This window comes from Scyliorhinus torazame, chromosome 16 (genome assembly GCF_047496885.1).
Source record: "Scyliorhinus torazame isolate Kashiwa2021f chromosome 16, sScyTor2.1, whole genome shotgun sequence".
Classification (NCBI taxonomy): domain Eukaryota; kingdom Metazoa; phylum Chordata; class Chondrichthyes; order Carcharhiniformes; family Scyliorhinidae; genus Scyliorhinus; species Scyliorhinus torazame.
In genome coordinates, this window is record NC_092722.1 from 145150226 (window position 1) to 145176700 (window position 26475).

At 49.2% G+C, this 26475-nt stretch overlaps 1 long non-coding RNA gene across 1 annotated transcript; it reads right to left on the minus strand.

Annotated features, from left to right (window-relative positions):
• On the minus strand, nt 1-26475 carry LOC140392430 (uncharacterized). The gene is made up of 3 exons (XR_011935348.1): nt 26103-26475; nt 3204-3267; nt 1-1797 (listed from the first exon to the last, which is right to left on the minus strand). It is a non-coding gene; the product is annotated as an uncharacterized lncRNA (long non-coding RNA).

The following is a 26475-nucleotide window of genomic DNA, read 5'->3' on the forward strand; positions in this document are numbered from 1 at the left end:
TGAAGTCAATCAAAGGCTTTATTAAGCAGATTTGTTCCCCAGCAGCTCAGTTACAGAATGCGGCTGCTGGGAGAACCCGGGTTCTTATACTCCGCCTTACTGGGTGGAGCCAGCAGGCGGCAGGTCCCATCAGGACCCAGTGTCTGTCTACCAATAGCCTCTCGGCATCACAGGTACCGTACTACCCCTAATACATACCACCACAAAAAGGTATCGCACAAAAAGTTAATATATAAGGTATTGGCTCATGGAGTTGGGATAATACATGGGCATGGATGGTGGATTGATTAATGGACAGGAAGCAGAAAGTAGAGATGAATGGGGCATTTTCAAGTTGGTAGGTTGTGACTAGTAGAATGCAACTGCAGCCTCAGCTTTTTAGAATCTATATTAATGGCTTAGGTGAACAGACAGAGAGGACTGTATCTAAATTTGCTTGTGGCACAACCTAGGGGGTGAGTGCAAGCTGTTAGGTGCATAATGTTAAAGTAACTTGACCCCGAGGTAGCAGATGGAGTATAACGCGGGGAAGCGTGAGGTTATTCAGTTTGGTCACAAGAATAGAGAAACAGAATATTTTTTAAGGGGCACAAACTTTTAAATGGTGGTGTTTCGAGCACCTTGGGCCTACTTGTACAAGGAACACAATATTTTAGCATGCAGGTATGGCAAGAAATTAGGAAAGCAATTGCATATTGGCCTTTATTGCAAGACGATTGGAGTGCAGAAATAAAAACGTCTCGCTACAATTGTGAACATGACTGACCAGTTGCCCACCACACACCAACCTAACCTCTCCACCTAACCATTTAGTTTAAAGACCTGTCAACTGGTCCTCCAACCAGTTAGTTTGGATTTCCTCATTGTAATCTCCCTATCCTCTTCCTCATGTGTACATGAACTTGGTTCTTTTCCTTGATCTTCTCTATACATGTTCCCGATGGGGTATCTCTGAGCTGGTGCCGATGTCTGGTTATTAGGAAGCAGGTGTGAAAAAAGCAAATTAATGCGGATGCTGGAATCTGAAATGAAAGAGAAAATGCTGGAAAATCTCAGCAGGTTTGGCAGCATCTGTAGGGAGAGAAAAGAGCTAACGTTTTGAGTCAGATGACTCTTTGTCAAAGCTAACAGACAGAGAAAGTGGGAAATATTTATACTGTGGAGTGAGAATGAAAGATGAGTCATAGCCACAGAAACCCAGGGAAACCGGGTGCTAATGGCCACAGAATCCAAGGGGAAAGAGTGCTAATGGCAGTCCCCAGAGAGAACAAAAGATGTGAAAGGCCAAACAGCAGAGAAACTAACATCAGAGGGTGAACTGTAGATGTGGGGGGAGGGGAAGGGAGAAGCAAAGAGGACAAAGGTTAAGGAAAGGTGGATAAGATTGGGAGAGGGGGGTTAAATATATATTACGAAAGACAAGAAATGGTAAAAGACAATTAAAATGAAATGGGATGAAAACAAATGGGTCATGGTGGGGTAGAGCTAATCATCTGAAGTTGTTGAATTCGATGTTGAGGCCGGCAGGCTGTAGCGTGCCTAACCGGAAGATGACATGTTGTTCCTCCAGTTTGTGTTGGACTTCACTGGAACATTGCAGCAGGCCAAGGACAGACATGTGGGCATGGGAGCAGGGTCTTTTGTTAAAATGGCAAGCAACGGGAAGGTCAGGGTCCTGAATGCGCAAAGATCAAAGATGCTCAGCAAAGCGATCACCCAGTCTGTGTTTGGTCTCTCCGATATACAAGAAGCAGTGGGATCTTGCTCAAGAACGTGATTCCTTGTTTTATGAAGACTCTGTAGACGAAGGAGAGAAATATGTACAACATTTATAATGTGAAATGGTTTTTACTGCAGATAACATGTCAAGGTATTGTGGCTCAAATTTTTATGTGGAGTGAGGGGATATTTCTGGTTTTCTGATTCATTGGCACTGATTCTGGCAAAGTTTCTAGGGTTACTTATTTATTTTCTTCCAGCAGCCTCCTGCTTGGTATTGGGAGCTCATTACTCAAGGGCTGGCATCTGCAGGAAATGGTTGCCGCTGTAGCAGTCCAATACTAGCAGCAGGTTGGAGAGACAGGCAGCCATGAAGACACGAGAACCCTGGAAGCTTTTGCTTTGAACAGAAAAATCTGCTGCTTTAAACTTATTTCATTGATTGTCGCACCTTTACTGCCTGCTCGATTGAACAGATTACATTATGATTATTCAGCTCCAGGGAGGTGGAAATAATATGTTGAGATTTTAATTTCCGCTCTGCCTGAATTTCACTGGATAGATAGGGTTAAAATCGCCCTCCACTTATGCCCTAACTACAGCACTGCTGCCTCACAGTTCCAGGGACCCGGATTTGATTATGACCTTGGGTGACTGTCTGTGTGGAATTTGCATGCACTCCCCAGGTCTACGTGGGTGTCCTCAGGGTGCTCCAGTTTCCTCCGCAGCCCAAAGATGTGCAGGTTAGATGGATTGGCCATGCTAAAATTGCCCCTTCGTGTCCAGGTGGGTAGGACAGGGCGGGCCACGTAGGGTGCGCTTTCAGAGGGTTGGTGCAGATTCAAAGGGCTGAATGGCCTCCATTTTGACTGTAGGGATTCCAACTACGCTTCTAAGTACAAATGATGGATTGATGCCATTCTGGTGCCATATTTGGCCCTGGTATAATTAGGTATCATGGCCTATAAGAAGATTGATATTCAGTTTTAACAAATGAAGACGACAAAAAAGATGGGGAGTAGCATTTCCAAATTATAGGACGTGTGTCATTCACATCGTGCATAGGGAATGTTATTTTGTTCAAACTATTTCTGCATGAAAGAAGAATTAGATTGGGTCTTGATACTTCTTAACCCATATAATTGTTTCTTCCCGTTCCGATGTTTTATTGGGCAATCTTTGCTTTGCTTACAAATACAGCCCACAATAACAGCCAGATTGAGTTTCCCCACTGTGGGGGTGGTTGTTTTGCTTTTAGCCCATGGGCTCATAAATATCACATGTCACTCCATATTTTACATCATTTGTGATATTGACAGAGCTTTTACACTGAAAGTAACTTTACAGAGATAGTTTCACAATTCACGTTGGTCCTTTGACCCCCTCATTTAGATATTAGTATTGAGTAATCTTTGTACATTAACTTTCCGCCGACCTCATCTGGAATCAGACGAATGACCTCTTGCAACTCGGCAAAATGGTACCTGATTCTGTTAGTGTGAGCACCTGCTGAGCTCAAAAGGGCCCTTTTCCTCTTCAGGGCCACATCTGCAAATTGAAACAGAGAACAGTCTATGAATCAAGCTTTTCATTTGAGCAGCTGAGATATTGCAAATCTGGAATTATTTGCAGCTGGCTACCTCTTCTTGGATGTTGCATGTGTTCATTAATGGGCTGTAAAGTCCATTCAGAAATGTGAACCAAAACACAGGGGAGGGATCTGGAGGTACAGGGGAAAGCTCATTAAAATTGCCCCTGCTGTGCACACCACCAGTGAAGGAGGCAAACAAGACCTTACAGTGTGACGGCAGAGAAAAAAAGCAATAGCTTATGCTTATATGCAGTGACTTTAATGTACAAAATATCTCAGGTAATTTATGTTGGTAAAATGGACTCCGAGCAGTGGGAGAATTAGAATCCTGATCAGAAGTCTACCACTCCTCCATTATGCACCATATAGGCTAACTCTCCTCTCACCTGACTCAGTCACATTTGGCTCATTCTTTGCCCCCTTATGTTACTCATGAACATATTACACATTGGTGACATTATCCATAAGCATAGCAGTCAGTTTCCACATGTAGGCTGATGACATGCAGGTTTACCTCTCCACTGCTCCGCTTGACTCCATGACTGTGGAGAAAGTCTCCCAACAACACATTAATGCAGGTACTAGATAGCTTTTCTTTGCCAATTTTTCAATGACACTCTTTTCCAGTAATTTACATTGCTGCTTTCGTTGGAAAACTGCTATCGGTGGAAACATTGTGTGAATCTATATGAAGGAATTTTGCTGTTAGTTGATTCAGTTGATTCCAAAGCAGGGAACAGATCTGATGAGCACACATGCGGCAAGAATCTTGCGGTCACTTAAGGGCCTTAATTGGCATCCAGGTGAGAAGGCTGCTTTCAACTCCCCCCACCCTGGACTCAGTTTGGAAATTCAGGAAGGCGACGGACTCTCCTCCCCATTAAGTTTCATCCATGGTTTTCCATATTTCTTGTTAGTTTAGTCTCTTATTCCATTTTCTTTCCCTTGGCAACTTATAAGCCTTTTATTTTAATCTAATACTATCTTTAACTTTCTAGTTAGCCCTGGCTATATTACTTTTTTCAGTGGTATTATTATTGCTCAAGTCCATGTATGTTCATTGAGAGCTATGACTTAGTTCTTTAAATGTTTGCCATTTCGTATCTACCATCACCTGGAAATACCCCCCCTGGCCACTCACCATTCTGATTTGGAAATATATCACCATTCCTTCACTGCCGCTGATACCCCTTTTGGCAGGAACAGGTGGTGAGGATCGAAGATCCCTACATCAAGGCCGGGTGCCACATACTGATGGGGACAGGGCTGCAGTGTGGATGACATAATGCCGAAGGGACTTGTGGAGGGTGGGAGTGGAAAGAGGGGGCATGTTGAGGGTGGGGCAGCAGTACAACTCTGGGGGACCATGTACCATGGTGGCTTTGGATGCTGGAGGAAATCCTGATATTGCACCATTATATGTCTCTTCCCCCTCCACCCGCAGATACATGGATATTGGATTACAGTCAGCAATACTTGCTATCTACCTGGCCAGAGCTGAGGTTGCAGATGCATGGAGGCTAGAGTGCCAGGCCAGCTCAGGTAGGATCCTGCACAAGAGGAGTCTGCCCCAGAAGAACAGGGGCCAGCCGGTGAGACTCGGGTGCTAGCTGTCCAACAGTCCGAGAAGATGTAAAGGAGGTGCCACATCAGGCCATGTGTACGCCATCGGCACCTATTCTTTGAGGACCTGTCACACCACGTGTGCCGCCGATGCCTTTGACTCACCAGTGGGACTGAGCACCATTTGTGCCAGATGGTGGTGCACCTAGCACTGCAGGGGTTTGGAGGAAGACACCTGCTTTTACTGGCCATCAAGGTGACGGCCGCTCTGAACGTTTATCACTCTGGCCCGTTCTAGGGCTCCAGCGGGGACCTGTGTGGGATTTCACAAACATCCACACACAGGTGTAAGCGGGCTGTTACGGATTCCCTATGCGCCTGGGCATCAGACTATATCACCTTCAACATGGATTAGGACCAAGATTATGCAGGATTTGTCATCATCGCTGGCATACCCCAGGTCCAGGGCGTGATCGATGGTTCACATGTCACCGTCCGAGTACCGATTCAGCAAAGGGTGCCCTTCATCAACAGAAAGGAGTTAACATGCAATTGGTGTGGGACCACCACCTGCACATCCTTTAGCCAGGAAGCACTTTCCACCAGGGACTGATGCCTGGGCCAGCAGGATGTGTATGATTCGGCATCAGATATGGACACAGGATCTTCAGTGCTTCGGAGGACTTTGCAATCAGAGACAGGCCTCCGACAGGGCTCTTTCAGCGTTCTGAGCGTTCTGCGAGAAAAAGGCACTTTCCATCACGATATATGCCCCCGCCAATGAGCCTTACAGCTGCTAGAAGCACAGCCATGGTTGAAATGGTGAAGGACCCCCCCCCCACAAACCAATGCTGGGGAATCCTTGGATTTGGGGGCAGAGGGATGTAATAGCTATCATGAGACCTAAGGGGGCACCTTAATTGTTCTCCCCATGGGACTCGTGGAATATGAGCTCCTGCAATATCTGACTATTGCCCGCCCAGCTGGGGCTCATATATCATAGAATTTACAGTGCAGAAGGAGGCTATTTGGCCCATCGAGTCTGCACTGACCCCTGTGAAGAGCACCCTACTTAAGCCCACGCCTCCGCCCTATCCCCCAAACCCAATAACCCCACCTGTCTTATAATCTACCCAAATCTGCCTTATCAAAGCTGCCCGGCCACGGACAAGCGTGATCGGTCGTCCCGGTTGGGACCTTTGAGACTGTGAGCGATGTTATGGCCTTTACTGTGTGTTGGTTTATTAAATACTTTTTAAACTTACCTTCTTGGGCCTCCTGAACTTTTATAGGTGGGCTGTTTTAGGTTGAAAGGTTAAATAGGCTTGGCTTGTATCCACTGAAGATTTGAAGATCAAGAGGCAAAGTTATAAGATCGTGTGGGGTCTTGACAGGTTGGATGTGTAGAGGATGTTTCCTTTGTGGAAGAATCTAGAACTAAGGGTCACATTGTAAAAATAACGCGCAGGATTCTCCGCAACCCCACGCCGAAATCGAGTTTGGCGCGGGGGCAGAGAATCGACTTTCCTGACGAAATCGGACCCGGCGCCGCTCCGGCGATTCTCCGAGCCCCGAATATCTGCGTGTCTGTGAATTACGTCGTACAGCTGAGGGGCCATTGCCAGAGGCCCTCCCGGCGATCCTCCACTTCCGATCGGCCGAGTTCCCGACGGCATGGAACTAACATGATCTGGCCAATCGGGACTATCGCATGGCGTCTGCGGACTCAGTCCGCGGCCACCCTGATTGGGGGAGGGCCTTATGGGCGGCCGGGTCACAATTCGGGCCAGTCCGATGAAGGGGCGTGCGGCCGATGGGGGGAGGACCTATATTACAGAGCTGCTTCCGTGGTCCGAGTCCACCATGGAGCTCGGTGCGACCGGTGGAGCCCACAGCCGTGCGCGTGCGCCGACCCCGAACCGGATGTGTGGGGGCCCGTATCCGCAGCCAAAGCTGGGTCCCTGGGTCCCTGCCAGCCCCTACAGGTAACTGAATCGACTTTTATTTTTCCCAAGATACTGGGCAGTGCAACGCCAGCGTTTTTATGCCAACGTGGGGACATAGCCCCATTTTGGGAGAATCCAGCAGCAGGTGTTGCCCATTTCAGACAGAGCTGAGATGAAATTATCTTTGTCAAAAGGTCATGAGTCTTTGGAATGCTCTTCCTCAAAAGATGGTGGAAGTAGAGTCTTTGAATGTTTTTAAGGCAGAGCTAGATAGGAATATAGGAATTAAGATGTAGGCCCATCCCAGCATATCTATATCTGTCTGTAAAATCTTTATCTCCTCTTCACTGCCTGCTTTCCCACCTATTTTAGTATCATCCGCAAATTTTGCTATGTTACACTCCATCCCTGCTTGCAGATAATTTATATAGTTTGTAAACAGTTGAAGTCCGAGGACTGACCCCGCTAGTTACAGTTCGCCAGCCAGAGAAGGACCCATTTATCCCGACTCTCTAGTTTCTGTCAGTCAGCCAATCCTCAATCCAATATAGTACTCTACACCAATCCCCTGCGGTCTCACCTTCTGCACCCGACTTTTATGCGGCACCTTGAAAATGCCTTCTGGATTCACCACATCCACAGGTTCCCCATTTTCTCTGCTGCTCTAGGGTGCAGGCCATCAGGTCCCGGAGATTTGCCTTTAATCCCATTAATTTATTCAATACCGTCTCCCCAGTGATGGTCATTGCACTAAGTTCTTCTGCATTAACTGCAGTTTTTTGAAAAGTTATTATCCTCTACTGTGACGACAGTGGCAGAATATGGGTCCAGTGCCTGCGCCATCTCGGTGCTCCCATTATTATCTTACTAGTAGCGCCTTCTAATGGGCCAACAATGACTTTAGCTATTCTCTTCCTCTTTAAATACTTATAGAAGCTTTTGGTATCAGTGTTTATGTTTTCTGTTAGTTTCCTTTCGTAGTTCATCATAGCTCCATTGATTTTATTCTTAGTAGCCTTTCGCTGAACCTTAAAGTTCTCCAAATCCTCCAGCTTACATACTGCTTTTGCAGTATGGCATGTCTAGTCTTTACCTTTATGTCTTCCTTGACTTCTTTGCTTAGCCACAGAATGTTTTTCTTCCTTTTACAATTCCTCTTCCTCTCAGGAATATACTTTAATTAAGAGGTATTTAATATTTCCCTGAACATCCGCCATTGGCCATCAATTACTTGTACCCAATCTATTTGGGCCAACTCTTTCCTCCGGCCTGTATAATTACCTTTGCCCAACACTAAAGTATGGCACTCTGTCTTCTCTTGCTCAATCGGAATATAAAATTCTAGCATGCTGTGATCACTCCTTCCAAGAGGATCCTTAACGACAAGATTATTTATCAACCCTTCTTTGTTACATGATACTAAATCTAAAATAGCCTGCTGCCTGGTTGGTTCCATAACATTGCCCCAAAAAACAATCCCTTATACACTGTATGAAATCTTCCTCACGACTACCCTTGCCAATTTGATTAATCCAGTCAATATGCATGTTAAAATCACCCATGGTTACCTTTGTGCACTTCTCAACAAGCCCTCGTTATTTTTTGGTTTAAACTGTGCCCCACTCTGGAAGTATTGCTCAGAGGCTTCTAAATTACTCCTACCAAGGAGATTTCCCTTGTTTATTATTTCCACCCAGATCAATTCAACATTGTGACCCTTTGTGCCAATATCATTTCTTAATATAGCCTTGATGTCACCTTTAACCAATAAAGCAACACCACCCCCTGTTCCATCCTGTCTATCCTTTCAGAATACTGAGAACCTAGGACATTCAACTCCCAGTCTCGGTCCTCCTGCAACCATGTTTCAGTAATCCCCCCCATATCATACCCATTTGTCTCCATTTGTGCCTTCAGCTCATTGACCTTATCGCGAATATTGTGTGCATTTAGGTAGCTTTTAAATATGTCCTACTGATTTGTCATTCCGTTGGAGGATTTTCTTGTGCACCAAGCTTTTTACACATTCTGACTTTCTTTATTAATCTCTGATAACACCGCCTCATCCTCACCATCACCGTAAATTTAGATTTTAAGTTTCCTTTCCCCTCCGTAGTCATTGGACTGGCCCTTTTTGTTCAAGCTATTAATCTCTACCTCTCCTCACATGCTGACCTGCTGCTTTGGTTCCCATTAACCATTCTATGTCTTGTAATTTTACCCTCTCCTTTCCCCCCATTTGCTAGTTTAAAGTCCTTATGACCACCCTATTTATCCTGTCCGCGAGAACACTAGTCCTAGATCAGTTCAGGTGGAGACCGTCCCACCGGTAAAGATCTGTCCTGTTTCAATACTGATGCTACTGCCCCATGAAATGGAACCGCTGTTTCCCACACCACCCCTTTAGCCATGTGTTTACTTCCCTAATTTTCTCATCCCTACGTCAATTTGCATGTGGCTCGGGTAGTAATCCAGGGATTATAACCCTTGAGGACCTGTTCTTTAATTTAGTTCCTCGTGCCTGATAATCCCTGTCATAATATACACCAGTATATTATGCTGCAGACACACACACACACACACTGATGGACATGCAGTGGGACCAATCAGAATACACAACACCGCAGCCAATCACCAGTGAGAGCACACGCACTATAAAGACAGGGAACAGGCGAGTTCACGCTCATTCTAGTAGCAGCCAGCTCGGAGCACAGAGCTCACAGCCTGCAACACAGACAGTCACCATGTGCTAAGTGCATCACCTGATTAGGACTAGGCACGGGTCAACAGTTAAAGCTGGTATTGCATTTATCCACAGTTCAAGTATGTTAATATAGTTAACCTCATAATAAAATAGAGTTGCACCACTTCCAGTGTTGGTGACCTGTTTGTGATCCAGAACACCCAACACAGCATGGTACAAGGAGTGGTTGCATACTAGCACTTCTGAGACCCACCTGCAACTAGTCAGCATTCCGGCATCCTGAAGTATGGAGAACATCAACCCGCCGCCTCCGCTCCGCATCACCGGCAATCTCAGGGTCAATTGGAAGATTTTTAAACAGCACTTCCAGCTCTTCCTCGAAGCCACGGACAGGGAGAACGCCGCGGACACCAGGAAGATTGCTCTGCCCCACTCTCCACGGGCCTGTCGCCAGCCCAGCTGCTCATGGGTTGCACCCTCAGGACCACAGTGCTGTCCATTCACGTCCCAGACCTCAACCACGTTCCGGTCCTTCAGCGGATGCAACAGTCTCGTGCACAACACAAGGCGGCGCATGACGCTCGGGTGACTGATCTCCCTGCTCTGGCGCTGGATGACAATGTCCGCATCCATCTTCCGGAGGGTGGCTGGTCTGCAACTGCTGTGGTTCTTCGGCAGGTGTCTCCCCGCTCATTCCTGGTTCGTCTGCCAGATGGTTCCATTTGCCGCGCGTGCCCTTCGTCTCGTTCCACGCTCGCTACGTGATCCTCCACGGTACCACGCCCTCCTGTTGTCCCCAACCTGGACTATGTGGCGATTCCGAATACTCTGCATCCTCCTCACTCTGCCGTGGCCCAGCCCGTTCCTCAGCCGGTGGCTCCTGACCCACCCTTGAGGCGGTCAACCAGAATTCGCCGCCCACCTCAGAGACTTGACTTATGAGTTTTACAATGTTGGACTCTTTGATCTGTTCTGTTATCCTGTTTCATCGTTCCAGTAGTTTGTATATAATGTTCATTTCGTTGTTGGTGTGACACCCTATTTCTCGGCACCAGGCACCTTCCCGTGTAAATAGATTAGCCTCATTTACATAGTCATGTAAATAACACGCACACACATAGTCAGGTACATTGACTACACAATATTTATTGTCACGCAGGCACATGTTCTTTATATATAAGGGGGTTGTCGTAATATACACCAGTATATTATGGTGCAGACACACATACACACACTGATGGACATGCAGTGGGACCAATCAGCATACACAACACCGCAGCCAATCACCAGTGAGAGCACACGCACTATAAAGACAGGGGACAGGAGAGTTCCCGCTCATTCTAGTAGCAGACAGCTCGGAGCACAGAACTCACAGCCTGCAACACAGACATTCACCATATGCTGAGTGCATCACCTGGTTAGGACTAGGCAAGGGTCAACAGTTAAAGCTGCTATTGCATTTACCCACAGTTCAAGTATGTTAATATAGTTAACCTTATAATAAAATAGAGTTACACCACTTCCAGTGTTGGTGACCTGTTTGTGATCCAGAACACCCAACACATCAATCCCCAAACAGGTCCTCTTTTCTAGTCTTGCCTATGTTGTTTGTCCCATTGTAGACAACATTTGGATCCTCCCCCTCCTTCTGCAATATCCTTTCAAGCCGGTTAGAGATTTCACTGACCCAAGCACCGGGCAGGCAACAAACTGTGCGGGACTCTCGGTCATGCTAGCAAAGGAGACCATCAGTTCCCCCAATTATAGAACCCCCGACAACTACCACTTGTCCTTTTGCTCCCCCCCCCCGCTTGAATGGCCTCCTGTACCACTGGGCAGTGGTCGGCTTGCTCATCCTCCCTGCAGCCCTTTTCCTCATCCACACGGAGAAAGTACCTCGTACCTTTTGGACAAAGTCAAGAGCTGAGACTTCTTTATTTCTGAATTCAGGATCCCTCTATTTGTCTCACTCACAGTCACATCCTGCTGTCCCTGACCACTGGCCGCATTTGAAGTACTTAATCTGTGGAGTGTGACCGTCTCCTGAAACAAAGTGCTCAGGTAACTAACTCCTCCTCCCAGATATGCCGCAATGTCTGAAGCTCAGACTCCAACTCAGCAATTCTGAACCGGAGTTCCTCGAGCAGCAAACATTTGCTGCAGATTGGTCACTGCAGCTCTTAGTGTGATCTGCCAGCTCCCATAGCATGCAGCTACAGCACATCGCCTGCCCAGCCATCTCTATTTAGTAAATTCATTTTGCCGTGTTTTTAAAAAATTTAGCACAAACTCCCTACCAGCCAATCAGGTCACAGCCTTCCTGTGCCATCAGGTTTTTTTCGCTTCAGTGAAATGCCCGATAATCACCGCTCCGATGCTCCGCCCTCCGAGACTGCTCCCTGGAGACCAGGCCGTGAATCCCTGAGGCAAGTTACTTGATATACTCACCGCTCCAATGCTCTATCTACCCTCCAAGACTGCTCCCTGGAGACTAGGCCGCAAATCCCTGAGGTAAGTTATTTCATGTACTCACCGCTCCGATGCTCCGCCCTCCGAGACTGCGCCCTGGAGACTAGATCGATTCTTGATAAACAGGGGTTGAAAGGTTATCGGTGGGAGGTGAAAATGTGGAGTTGAAGTTAAAATTAGATCAGCCAAAACTCATTGAATGGTGGAGCAGGCTCTTTACCCGTATGTCCATATGTATGTTCATGTGGATGTTGCAACCCAGTCGCAAACAGCCCATATTTTCTGTATATTTGTCAGCTTGAAGAAAACACTTGCAATAATAGATTTTGTGTTCTGCCCAGCATCTGCCTCTCTTCCATCATAAGTATGATGAAAAGCTTCTCGTGTTTGACCTAGCCTGGGTTGTGAACATTGTATTCACATGCTAACCTACCACACGAATGTCCTTTCATTATTCAGTCACCACTAATGATTTATTGGGATGGATTTGCCACCTCGCGTCACCGGCAGTGGAGTAGAGATGAGGCAGAGAATCCAGCATCGTGGAGAAAATGGGACTTGAACTATGGTGCTCCTGCTCATCTCCTCCTCTTTCCCCCTCTCCCCCTCCAGCACACATAGCCCGTAGTCCATAATGAGGCCAAGTATCCACCATCTCAGGGCATGATAACCTCTTCCAAAGCAGGATGTTGATAATTATGTTCAACAAGATTTAGGTTCTGTCTGTTGTCTGGATCTTCGCGTGCTTGATACCTTAAAAAACAGAACTATGACCCCTAGTTATACTAAAGATGTAGGGCAGAACTCTCCGCCCCCTGGCGCTAAGATCGGGAATCCTGATAGGGCAGGGAATCCCACGTTCGCCCAAAAACGGGATCGGCGCTGGACTGCAGACCAGTCTCCAGTCCCGCCCCGCCGGCCACAGCAGGCTTCCTGCCCCTCACTAGCGGGAACATGCAAACAGCTCATATATATTCATTTGAATGCGATTAATGGGCTGAAATCCCAAATCTCCATCCCCTTTGTTATGCTCCACCCCTCCCAGCCAGAAGGGGTAGCACGGTAGCATTGTGGATAGCACAATTGCTTCACAGCTCCAGGGTCCCAGGTTCGATTCCGGCTTGGGTCACTGTCTGTGTGGAGTCTGCACGTCCTCCCCGTGTGTGCGTGGGTTTCCTCCGGGTGCTCCGGTTTCCTCCCACAGTCCAAAGTTGTACAGGTTAGGTGGATTGGCCGTGATAAATTGCCCTTAGTGTCCAAAATTGCCGTTAGTGTTGGGTGGGGTTAGTGGGTTATGGGAATAGGGTGGAGGTGTTGACCTTGGGTAGGGTGCTCTTTCCAAGAGCCGGTGCAGACTCGATGGGCCGAATGGCCTCCTTCTGCACTGTAAATTCTATGATAAGTCACGCAGGTGTGATTTGGTGCAAGTATTTACAAACAGGGTCATGGCCTTTGAGGTGGAGCAAGGAGGTAAGTACATTTTTTCATTGTCTTCGGGCTTGCTAGGGTGGGGTGGCATACGCCTGGAGCTGTGGGAATGGTGGGGACCAACTTGGTGCAAGGGTTTAGGCCCGGGTGTCCCCTTTGGGATCGGGGTACCCTGGCTGAATCTCCCATTGCTGCTGTAAGAGACTAGCAACTCAACCCTTAGGTGCTACTTACAGGCTCCTGACTGGTTAAACTGTTGACTGCTACCAGTATCCTTGAAATGCTTGGAGGTCTCCTTCTCATGTAGATATCATCTACCCTGCCCATCTAGCTGTGGTATAATCAAGGGGATGGACGTGGCCATGCTCAATCGCTGGACTACCAGGTATTGGGACTCCTCATTGTACTCCTTAGATGCAATCCCTTAGATGAACCCATCAAGGAAACCTGAACATCTCCCTGTCACAACTCTTGTGTTAAACTCAGGCTCCACAGCACACTGCAGCCAAACTCCCGGAAAAGGCACAAATCCCTCAGTGACCCCCATCGGTAGGATGTGCCCGCACACCAGTCTCTTAACATATCGCCACACACCCAGCTACCACCGTTCTGGCCATTCTGGCAGGACAACGCAAGGCTCATTCAATGAGGACACCTATAGTAGACCCCACTGGGAGTCAGGACAGGGCCCACAGAGCACCTAGTTTGCACCTGTTTTGGCAGCACTGGTACCCATTTGGCAGGGATGGTTTGTGTGGGGATAGAGGCTTTGCATATCAAGGGCTGGGTGAATTCACTGTTAGGACCAGGGCTGCAGTGTCAAGTACATGATCTAGAAGGGGCATGGGGAGGTGGGGTTTGCAGTCAAACTCAGTATAACCATGTAATTCGGAGAGCTTGAATGGTCAAGAGAGGCATCATCTTGCTGACAGTTTCCGTTACTGCCCCTCCCCCACACAGAAATGGAAGTTGGAACTCAGCCTGCTAGCTATTCACAATAGGAAATGCTGGACAATCTCAGCAGTTCTGACAGCATCTGTGGGGAGAGAACAGAGATAACGTTTCGAGTCCAGGTGACTTTTTCTCAAAGCTTTGACAGTCATCCAGACTCAAAAAAGTTAGTTCTGTTCTCTCTCCACAGATGCTGTCAGACCTGCTGAGATTGTCCAGCATTTTCTGTTTTTGTTTCGGATTCCAGCGTTCACAATAATATGCCTTTATGCTAGCTATTTACCTAGCCGCTCCTGCCGTCGCCGATGCATAGTGGCGAGAGTGGCAGGGCCAGCTCAGGGAAGACCCTGCATGGCAAGAGTCTACCCCAGAACAGCAGAGGCCAACCAGTGATCCTCAAGTGCCAGTCACCCATCAGGCCGAGGAGAAGGAGTACTGAAGGCAATGCCACATCTGACCGCAGTTTTACCGTCGGCACGAGTCCTTCGAGGAGCTGCTGGGTCGGAAGTGCCGTTGCCGACACCACCTCACCAAGGAGACTGCGAACCACCTGTGCCAGATGGTGCCGAGCCTGGCACCTTGAGGGATAGGAGGAGGACACCTCCTCTGGTGGCTGCCAAGTTAATGGCTGTCTTCAACCTTTATGCCTCTGGTTTGTTCCAGGGCTTGAGTGGGATTTCGCAATTGTCCACGCACGTGCATCCGAGATGTCACAGATGCCGTGTGTGCCCGGGCAGCTAGCTACATCCACTTTAACCTGGACCAGGCTCACCATGATGCCTGGGCTGCTGATTTGCTCCGATCTCTGGCATGCCCCAGGGAGTTATGGATGGCATGCATATCGCCCTCAGAGCACCTGCTCGAGAGTGGGTGTCCTTCATTAACAAGAATGAGTTCCAGCCCTGAAGTGCAGTTGGTGCGCGATCACCAGCTGAACATCATTCACATCTGCGCATGATGTTCAGGCGGTGAGCACAACACTTACATCCTGGCACTCACAGAGGTTCACGGCACCTTTTGAGGTGCTCCCTCGGGCGAGGGGTTGACTAGTAGGTGACAAGGCCTACCCACTGAGGTCATGGCTGATGATGCTGTGCAGAGGTCCCACACTAACAATGGTCAATCAGCAACCAGGAGCATCTTTGAGCGGTGCATTGAGCTCCTAAAAGTACGCTTCCTCCACCCTGCTGGAGCTATCCAATATAGCCCACATAATGGCTCACACATCATGGTGGCCTATTGCGACCTTTACAACATTGTGCAGCAGCGGAGCAACATGTTGGATGAGGAGGAAGAATGGCAGGCCTTATCAGATGAAGAGGATGAGGGCGGTGTCCAGGATGAGACAGGCGAGGACTCGGGTGTAGCTCGACAGGCCACAGGTCAAGTCCTTCAGGGCTATAGTACCAGGGAGAACCTGATCAACATTCAATTCACTGACCAGGAGGCCAAATGTTCAGCAGCTCCATCACCATTACCGCCCTCCCACTCACTTTGCCCTCTGACCCTTCTGCCCATAGCCCTCCCCCCCCCCCCCCCCACCTTCCCCTTCGCCTTTCACCCCAACTTCCCAGAGCTGCCCCACCCCCCTCTGAGGGTCATAACAACATCAGAGTGTTGGGCCTGGGTTTGCAGTATCAGTGAGTCTTGGCTACGGGACGGAGGATGATGACAACTCGCGGTGAGAAGAGCTTTGATGCTCCTTGTTTTCTGACAAAGTCGGACTCCTGTCTTTTAGATACATACCACTGTCCAACCGGAAAATCCATGGTTGCGCGATGGGGACTCCTTCTTATGGGCCATATTTTTTTTTTGTGGGGGGGGGTGAGATGGAGCAACCTTTGGGGTCATAAACTGGGGATGCTGTCATGCTACGTAGACTCAAACTGTGGCTCCCATGGCCTGTCACTTCTCGGTGAGGGTGGAGGCCTGTGGGACGTTCAAAGGTCTGATGCACCTTAACCCCACAACTTCCCGTCACAACCCAAGACCCAGCCCCAGCCCATTCTTCCCAACTGTGGGACAACAGTGAGAGACAGGTCAGACTGTTGGTGGAAAAGTGTTTAATGGTACATTTTACAGATTTTGATGGTGCTGCTGACTGCCAGCCGAGCAGGATTCTACGCAGGGGGGGGGGGGGTCAGGGAGGCAAAGGCAAGGGTGTTCGCCCTCCTCCCCACAAGAGATCTGGCTGGTCTGATGCTCCGAAACCCCCAATTTCGGGCATGTTTCCACCCTCATTCCCACCTTGGACAATGCCTCAAAGAAAGCTGTCCAGTACCTCGCCAGTCTGGGGCAAGACCAGAACATGTGGGCGTGATTGACCGGGCCTCCTTGGCACCGTTCACATCTATCCTCCACCTCCAGGAAGAACCTGCTCATTCAGGTTCTGGTCAAGCGGGCTCTGTGCACCACTTTTAGTTGCGTTAGGTTGAGCCTCACGCATGTAGAGGTAGAGTTGACCCTGTGCAGTGCTTCGCTCCAGAATCTTCTTCCTGCATTGCATGCCGGTCCTCTTGGTGAGATTACCAGCACTCACTGTATCTGCCAACCCATCCCAGGCTTGATTCATTACAGCTGGTTTATGTCTCCACCCTAACCTGGGAAAGAGGGCGTCCCTCCTCTCATCAATGGCGTCCAACATCCTGTGGATGTTCGCATCAAGGAAGTGTGGCGCAGATCCTCTTGCAGCCATCTTATTGGCTGGAATGAGAGTCTGAGGCGAGTGGAGCGTTTTAAAGGCGCTCCAGCTGGTCAGCTTCTCAATGTGATTCCCGACCGCAGCGAATCACTCGCCTGGGGAATTGGGACTCAGGTGGGATGCATGTGGGCAGTGTGTTGGCCTATTTGCATGGATGGAATTGTGCCTTCCCAGCACTCCTAGCGGCAACGCGAAAATGTTCCGATTCTCCACTGACGGGAGCACTTAGAGCATGATCCAACAGCCATGCTGCACCCGAAAAGCAGCTCGCTGTAGCGCAGCATGGCTGATAATAGCCGGTAGACCCGCTCCCGGGATCTACCTGGCTCGCAATGCCTCACTTGGTCCAACGGGGTATCATGAGACGTTGCGATGTAAATCCCTCCCATTGTGGGCGGGGTCACTTTTTGGCAAATCTGCATATTAGAGCAAGACAGTTAGTCTCACACTAATAATAATAGTGGTGTCAATTCACTGGCCTTTAAATTACTGAGACTCTACCCATTAAAATATTTGATGCTGAATTCCAAAAATCCGCAGCTGGAACTATGCTGGAACTAGTTCCTATTTCAGGATCTATGTCCCCATGCCGTTGTTAAAACTGTGATATTTTATGCCAGGAAAATTGGCGGCAAACGGCCACAGATTCACTGTCTTGCAGAGGGCTAGGAGGCAGCTGTCGTGGAGCTCACAGCTCCAGCTGCCGATACAGCCCCCGCCCCCCGCAATTCCAGGTCAGAAGCGATGGCCTTCAGCGGCCGTGCCGTGCTCCATGGCGGACTCAGCCCGCGGACCTGGATAGCCCATAGTCCATAATGAGGCCAAGTATCCACCATCTCAGGCCATTGCCTGAGGCCCGCCCCACTATTCTCCATCTCCGGCTGGCCGAATTCCCGATGGAGTGTTTCTAATGTGATCCTGCCATTTGGGAAACTCGCGAGGTGGCTGCGGACTCAGTCTGTGGCCGCCACAGTCTGGGAAGGGCTGATCGGAGGGCCAGGAGGGTCTCGTTCGGTACTGGGGGCTGTGTGCGCGGGAGCCTGGGTCAGGCGAGCGGCCCTCCCCCGACTGTGGCAGCCCAAATACACCGCTTTGGAGGGGGGTGGAGAATAGCGGAACCTATGCCGGTTCCGATTTAGTGTTGGAAAACGCGATTTCGCCGTTTGGGGTGCGGAGATTCCAGCCCCTGATGCCCAAGACACTGACCTATAAAACTCTGTAGGAATGAGATTCTAAAAGAGTGAAAGCTTTGGACATTTTACCGAGAAATCTAAAACATGAAACATATTTAAACAGTGAAAAATGAGAATTCATTAAAACAAACCAAAAAGCTAACACTTCCCCTCCCCTCCCTCACCCCGCACCCTCTTCCCTCCTCTAGCACAGTGGACTAAACAGCTGGCTTGTAATGCAGAACAAGGCCAGCAGCGTGGGTTCAATTCCCGTAACAGCCTCCCCGAACAGGCGCCGGAATGTGGCGACTAGGGGCTTTTCACAATAACTTCATTGAAGCCTACTTGCGACAATAAGCGATGATTATTATTATTATCAGTGATCCATCAATCTGCCCCTTCTGTAGCAGAGCCATCATTAAGGGTGGCATGGTGACACATTGGTTAGCACTGCTCCCTCACAGCGCCAGGGACCCGGGTTCAATTCCAGCCTTGGTAACTGTCTGTGTCGAGTTTGTACTTTCTCCCAGTGTCTACGTGGGTTTCCTCCGGGTGCTCCGGGGTGGGATTTTCCGTTTGCCCAACGCCAAAATCATGTTCGGCAATCAGGCGGAGATTGGGCTCCAATGCCGAAATCGGGGCCAGCACTGGTTTGACACTGGCCAGCCATGCTCCGCCCTCTCGGAAATGGCATAATCGTGTTGCCACCCGCGATGGGCCGTGTTCCCGACAGTGCAGAAAATGTGTGGTCTCAGTCATGCGGGAACCCGTCATTGGTGGCTGCGGAATGTGTCCAGCACTGCCACACTTGGCCGGGATCCGTGCCGCTGGCCGTGGAGAGGGGGGGGCTTCCACCAGGGCTGGGGGGACTTGTGGAGGGTGGCCAGGGGATGGCAGATGGGGCCCACGCACGGCCAGCACCATGTTGTACAGCGCGACAGCTACTGGTCGTCAGCCATTCGCATGCGTGGCCTCCCGGAGCATAGCCATTCTTGGCGCGAGAGGCAGGTGCTTCACCCGGCGCTGGTGCTAGCCCCTCACCGGTCCCAGAATCAGTGAGGGATCGGCACCAATTTTTTGATCGGAAAAGACCACACGCTCTGCTGCTGCCGGCACTTAGCCGCTGAAACGGAGAATCCAGCCCGCGATTTCCTCCCACAATCCAAAGATGTTCAAGTTAGGTGGACTGACCACGCTAAATTGACCCTTAGAGTCTAGAGGGTTAGGTGGGGTTACTGGGATGGGGTGGGGGCCTTGGCCTAGGTAGTGTACTCTTAGGGACGATCGGTGCAGACTCGATGAGCGGAATGGCCTTCTTCTGCACTGGAGGGATTCTATGAGTCTATCTTTTGCTCTCTCTCTCTGTCCTTTCCTATGGACTGAAGTTAGAAATAGGAAAGGAGCGGTCACGTTGTAAGGGGTTTTCTATAGGCCTCCAAATAGTAATAGAGATGTGGAGGATGAAATTGCAAAGCAGATTATGGATAGGTGTGGAGGTCTCAGGGTAGTTGTCATGGGTGACTTTAACTTTCCAAATATTGATTGGAATCTCTATAGGTCGAACAGTTCAGATGGGGCAGTTTTTGTACAGTGTGTGCAGGAGGGTTTCCTGACACAATATGTGGATAGGCCGACAAGAGGTGGGGCCACATTGGATTTGGTACTGGGTAATGAACCGGGCCAAGTGTTAGATTTGTTTGTGGGAGAGCACTTTGGAGATAGTGACCACAATTCGGTGTCTTTCGCTATTGCAATGGAGAGGGATAGGGCCATACGGCAGGGCAAGGTTTATAATTGGGGGAGGGGTAATTATGATGCGATTAGGCAAGAATTAGGTAGCAGAAGATGGGAACAGAAACTGTCAGGGAAAGGCACAAATGAAAAGTGGAGCTTGTTCAAGGGACAAATACTGCGAGTCCTTGATAGGTATGTCCCTGTCAGGCAGGGAGGAAATGGCTGTGTGAGGGAACCATGGTTCACAAAAGAGGTTGAATGTCTTGTCAAGAGGAAAAAGGAAGCGTATGTAAGGATGAGAAAACAAGGTTCAGTTGGGTCGCTTGAGGGTTACAAGGTAGTGAGGAATGAGCTAAAAAAGGGCTTAGCAGAGCTAGGAGGGGCATGAGAAGTCCTTGGTGGGTCGGATCAAGGAAAACCCCAAGGCCTTTTACTCTTATGTGAGAAATAAAAGAATGACCAGGGTGAGGTTAGGGCCAGTCAAGGACAGTAGTGGGAACTTGTGCATGGAGTCAGAAGAGATGGGAGAGGCATTGAATGAATACTTTTCTTCAGTGTTCACCAAGGAGAGGGGCTATGTTTTTGAGGATGAGAGTGTGATACAGGCGGGTAGGCTGGAGGAGGTAGGTGTTCTGATGGAAGATGTATTAGCAATTTTGAAAAACCTGAGGGTCGACATGTCCCTGGACCACATGGGATATATCCTAGGATTCTTTGGGAGGCAAGGGATGAGATTGCAGAGGCTTTGGCTTTGATCTTTGGATCCTCACTGTCCCCGGGGAATGTGCCAGAGGACTGGATAGAGGCGAATGCTGTTCCTCGGTTCAAGAAAGTTAATAGGAATGACTCTAGTAATTATAGGCCGATTAGTCTTACTTCGGTGGTCGGTAAGTTAATGGAAAGGGTCCTGAGGGGTAGGGTTAATGACCATTTGGAAAGATGCAGCTTAATCCGGGATAGTCAACACGGATTTGTGAAGGGTAAATCTTGCCTCACAAATTTGATTGAATTCTTTGAGGAGGTAATTAAGTGTGTAGATGAAGGTAGAGCAGTTGATGTCGTATACATGGATTTCAGCAAGGCATTTGATAAGGTTCTCCATGGTCGGCTCATGAAGTAAAGAGGTGTAGGATAGAGGGAAATTTGGCCAAATGGATAAGTAACTGGCTATCACATAGAAGACAGAGGGTGGTGGTGGATGGAAAATTTTCAGACTGGAGACCAGTTACCAGCGGTGTATCACAGGGATCAGTGCTGGGTCCTCTGCTATTTGTGATTTTTATAAATGACTTGGAGGAGAGGGCTGAAGGGTGGGTCAGTAAATTTGCTGATGACACCAAGATTGGTGGAGTAGTGGATGAGGTGGAGGGCTGTTGTAGGCTGCAAAGAGACATTGATAGGATGCAGACCTGGGCCGAAGAATGGCAGATGGAGTTCAACCCTGATAAGTGCGAGGTGATTCATTTTGGTAGGACAAATTTGAATGCAGATTACAGGGTCAACGGCAGGGTTCTGAGGAATGTGGAGGAACAGAGAGATCTTGGGGTTCATGTCCACAGATCTCTGAAGGTTGCCACTCAAGTGGATAGAGCCGTGAAGAAGGCCTATAGTGTGTTAGCATTTATTAACAGGGGGCTTGAGTTTAAGAGCCGTGGGGTTATGCTGCAACTGTACAGGACCCTGGTGAGACCACATCTGGAGTATTGTGCGCAGTTCTGGTCACCTCATTATAGGAAGGATGTGGAAGCATTGGAATGGGTGCAAAGGAGATTTACCAGGATGCTGCCTGGATTGAAGGGTAGGTCTTATGAGGAAAGGTTGAGAGAGCTAGGGCTTTTCTCATTGGAGCGAAGGAGGATGAGAGGCGACTTAATAGAGGTTTATAAGATGATGAGGGGGATAGATAGAGTGGACGTTCAGAGACTATTTCCTCGGGTGGATGTAGCTGTTACAAGGGGGCATAACTATAGGGTTCGGGGTGGGAGCTTTAGGAGGGATGTCCGAGGTAGGTTCTTTACTCAGAGAGTGGTTAGAGTGTGGAATGGACTGCCTGCTGTGATAGTGGAGTCGGACACTTTAGGAACTTTCAAGCGGTTACTGGATAGGCACATGGAGCACACCAGAATGACAGGGAGTGGGATAGCTTGATCTTGGTTTCGGACAAAGCTGGGCACAACATCGAGGGCCGAAGGGCCTGTTCTGTGTTGTACTGTTCTATGTTCTATGTCTTTACATTCTGCCACCATCTGGTGTCCTTTTCGTGTTAGCCCTCATGCTTTCTCTCACTGCACTCGCAATTGTCAGCCATAGTAATGATCCAACTCCTCCGTTAAAACGTGCCTCTCCCCAAATTTGGACATCTTGGTCCCCAGGCCTAACATTCCCTTCATTATTTTAATATCCATTTTTGTCTGCTTACACTTCTGTGAAACACCCTGAATTGCCTTTTCTATATTAAAGGCAATATATATAAATACAAGTTGATTTCTGCTGGTCAAGCTATTGCAAAGACAGATAAAGGCCCAGGTAAGTCAACTTCCACAGATGCCAGATACTCAGACCATTTATGAGAGTAACTGACATCATACCCCAAATTTGCAACATGTGAAATAGAACGGTAAATTTTCAGATGCCTCAGGCTCCGAGTACATAATGAAAAGTAATCGGTAATGAAACCATGATTTTCTGATCAGCATTTGTTTGATGTGCAGCACCTTAATCATGGGAAATAAAATAAACAGGATGGTAAATGGAATGTGCAAAGATACAGAAGCTGATTTTAAAGGTGTAAAGTTGTGAGCTTGAAAACAGATGGCGAACTGAAGATTCAGAGAATGTGAAGGTTCAGTATATTTTAGTTAGATCTCACTTCCGTTTTCTTCAGGCATGATTGAGTGGGAGGGAGGTGGTTAAGCGGTCTCTGGAAATGGTCCAGAGACCCAAGGACTCTGGATGTTATCCCTGGTCACAAGAAATGGTGGGCTCAGAGCATGATCAGGGGTGTGCGACTCTGGATGTGATCTGGCAGGGATTGATATGGTTTGGGGGTTCAATATTATCTGGTGGGGGCAGGATGTGATCTGCGGGGGCTCCAGACACGATCAGTGGAAGTTCATTGCGATTTGAGGCAGATCGAAAGCAAAATCTAAGCTACCATCGCAAATGTTACAGTTAAGTCAATAATATTTACTGTAATCGTAAAACATTAAAAATGTAGAATTATTTCACAACAATCAATATACAGTACTTACCTACTGAAATAGATGTGCTCCGTTTAGAATGAGTATGGCCATAGAATGCCTGATAAATCATCATTGTGTTCTACAAGAAATAATTTATCTGATAAAACATTTATGCTAACTCTTTCCCCCCCCACAATGAATGCAGAGGTAAATGACTATTTGAATTTAGATACTAAAAGTATCTGACAGCTATTCTGACAAAGTGATAATGTAATTCCACTGAAGGCCACCAGTATCAGCCAGTTGCAAAAAGGATATTTAACAGATCAGCGCCCAACCCAGCTACCTTGACAACTAGAATTCATTGGAACCTTGATATGAGGAAGTATTGCTTCACACCTTGGTCAGTGAGTTCAACCGGAATTTAACAACATTCAGAGCTGATATTGCGACCCCTGTTTTTGGAGTTTTCCATAATATGTCCTTTAGAGATTAAATAAAATTAGACTGACTCATCAACTAATCAGAGTAAATATTTTATCATTGGAAAATCAGACTGAAACATTTGCACAAATGTTTGAAGCAAATTGGATGCCATTTCTCTCCATGGACGAGGATGAAGAAAGTCTGGTCAGCTTTTGGATATACCATGAATGACAGTAAGTGTGGGAATCTCTGGTTCAGAGACTAAGAGCTTGATTCAACGAATTGAGAACAAAGTGACACAGCGAGCGTTTTGCGAATGCCGGGAAACACATGGCTGTACAACGCAACTCAGCAGGGAACGCATGGCTGTACAACGCAACTCAGCAGGGAACGCATGGCTGTACAACGCAACTCAGCAGGGAACGCATGGCTGTACAACGCAACTCAGCAGGGAACGCATGGCTGTACAATGCAACTCAGCAGGGAACGCATTGCTGTACAACGCAACTCAGCAGGGAACGCATTGCTGTACAACGCAACTCAGCAGGGAACGCGTGGCTCTACAACGCAACTCAGCAGGGAACGCATGGCTGTACAACGCAACTCAGCAGGGAACGCATGGCTGTACAACGCAACTCAGCAGGGAACGCATTGCTGTACAACGCAACTCAGCAGGGAACGCATGGCTGGACAACGCAACTCAGCAGGGGACGCATGGCTGTACAATGCAACTCAGCAGGGAACGCATTGCTGTACAATGCAACTCAGCAGGGAACGCATGGCTGTACAATGCAACTCAGCAGGGAACGCATGGCTGTACAACGCAACTCAGCAGGGAATACATGGCTGTATAACGCAACTCAGCAGGGAACGCATGGCTGTACAATGCAACTCAGCAGGGAACGCATGGCTGTACAATGCAACTCAGCAGAGAACGCATGGCTGTACAACGCAACTCAGCAGGGAACGCATGGCTGTACAACGCAACTCAGCAGGGGACGCATGGCTGTACAACGCAACTCAGCAGGGGACGCATGGCTGAAGCCGCACATAGTTTTGTACTGTACACAGAGCGCTGCTCGCAAGAACTCCCTAGTGTAGTGAGAGATTGGGACGTCATTTTTAAATGGCGTCCAAATCTCCAGGCCCCCCGAAGCAAGCCTGATTGCACTGTGGGGGGGTCCCCAGCACCCCTTCCAAACACCCTCACAGGGCACCCCTGGCCCAATCACATGTCTACTCCTCCCACGCCAGGTAGAAAAAAATCTGGTGCCGGGAGGAGTAGACATGCCTCGGGGGGGGGCGTCCTTGAGGCCGAACCTAAGTGCCACCCCAGACTTAACATTCCCCAACAGATAGAGGTGAGTAAGGAGGAGGGGAGGGTGGGACATTAGGCAAGATGACTCACCCCTCGGTGGCCTCCAGTGCCACATGGGTCTTGCCCACCTTTTCCAGGACTAGATGGCCCTCTCGCTCGGCTGGGAGGAGAAACAAGGGCCAGGATTCTCCGAGCCCGCGCCGGGGTGGCGCGAGAATCCTGCGGCGGCGGTCGGGGGCCGCTGAAAATGACCCCAGCGGCGATTCTCCGCCGCTCGATGGGCCGAACTCCGACGAGTCCCGCCGGCGTGGTTCTAATCTAATACCACCCGGCGGGAGCTCGGACTCGCAGCTATGGTGGCAGTCCTGGGGGGGAAGGGGGGGGGAGGGAAAAGAGAACCTGCCTCTGGGGGGGCCTCTGCGGTGGGCAGGCCTGTGATCGGGGGCCACCGATCGGCAGGCCATCGCGATCGGAGGAGGTCCTACCTTCCTCCGCGCAGCCCACCGTCACCATCCGCTATGTCAGCGCCGCCCGTGCCGAAGTTGGATGCCGCACACATGCGCAGACACGCTTGCGGAAGCCTCGCCGGCAGCCAGAGCTGTGTGATGCACGCCGGGGTTGTGCTAGCCCCATGGAGAATGGAGAATCACCCCAGACTTTCTAGGAAAAAGTCCAGAGTGATTCTAGCCTGTTTTCCGGCAGGCATGGGGACTTAGTCCACAAAAGGGAGAATCCCGAAAAGGGAGAATCCCGGCCAAGGTCTTCCAGTGCATTCGGGAGGCGGCCACATGAGCCGAGGGGCCTGCTATCCCGCCTATTGCGCACAGGCATGCCTCGATGGATTATATAGGGGTGGGCATAACACTTGACCCCTAGCTGAGGTGTGGGGGAATGAGAAAAGGGACTGAGGAATGTAGAGGGAGCAGGCAGAGGAAGGGGCACAGGAGGGTGGAGCAGCATGAGTGGGCTGGTGCCAGTGGAACAGAAACTCCTGTGTAGTTGGAGAGTGAGAGGATAGGGAAGCAAACTCTTCAGCAGGAGTAGCTTAGCAAATGCAGTCCAGTCCTCCAAGTCCCGTTCTCACCCATGGGCGCGCATGGGAAGAGACGAAAGAAAGGAGTGAGAACCAATTATTGGGCGGAAGGGGTCAGGCAGGGTCTTCAGCTCAGGAGGGGCCCAGAGAAATAAAGTCACCAACCTTCCTCTCCTCGTGGAGTTGCTGAAGTCCAAGCCCTCCTGCTTCACTCTCTTTCCACAGGCAGGGAAGCCTCAAGTCTGCATGCCCTCGGGCTCTGTAGGTGGTAATTGACAGTCCCAGCCTCTGCCTCCTCCCTTAGTATTGCAGTCAGCAGGCACTTGTGAACAATCAGGCAGATCTAAACCCAGTCCCAAGGCCTCATTTGCGGACTCAGCCCTCTCCTTCCCTTTTCCTTTTCCTTTCCTCTCCCCAAAGCAGCAATCATAGAAAAGGAAGTGAATTGGCAGCAAACAAACAAACTCTCGGCTACAGCAACCTCCAGGAATCTGCAACCATCGACAGGAGCAAGCAGCAAACACAACCTGCAGCTGGA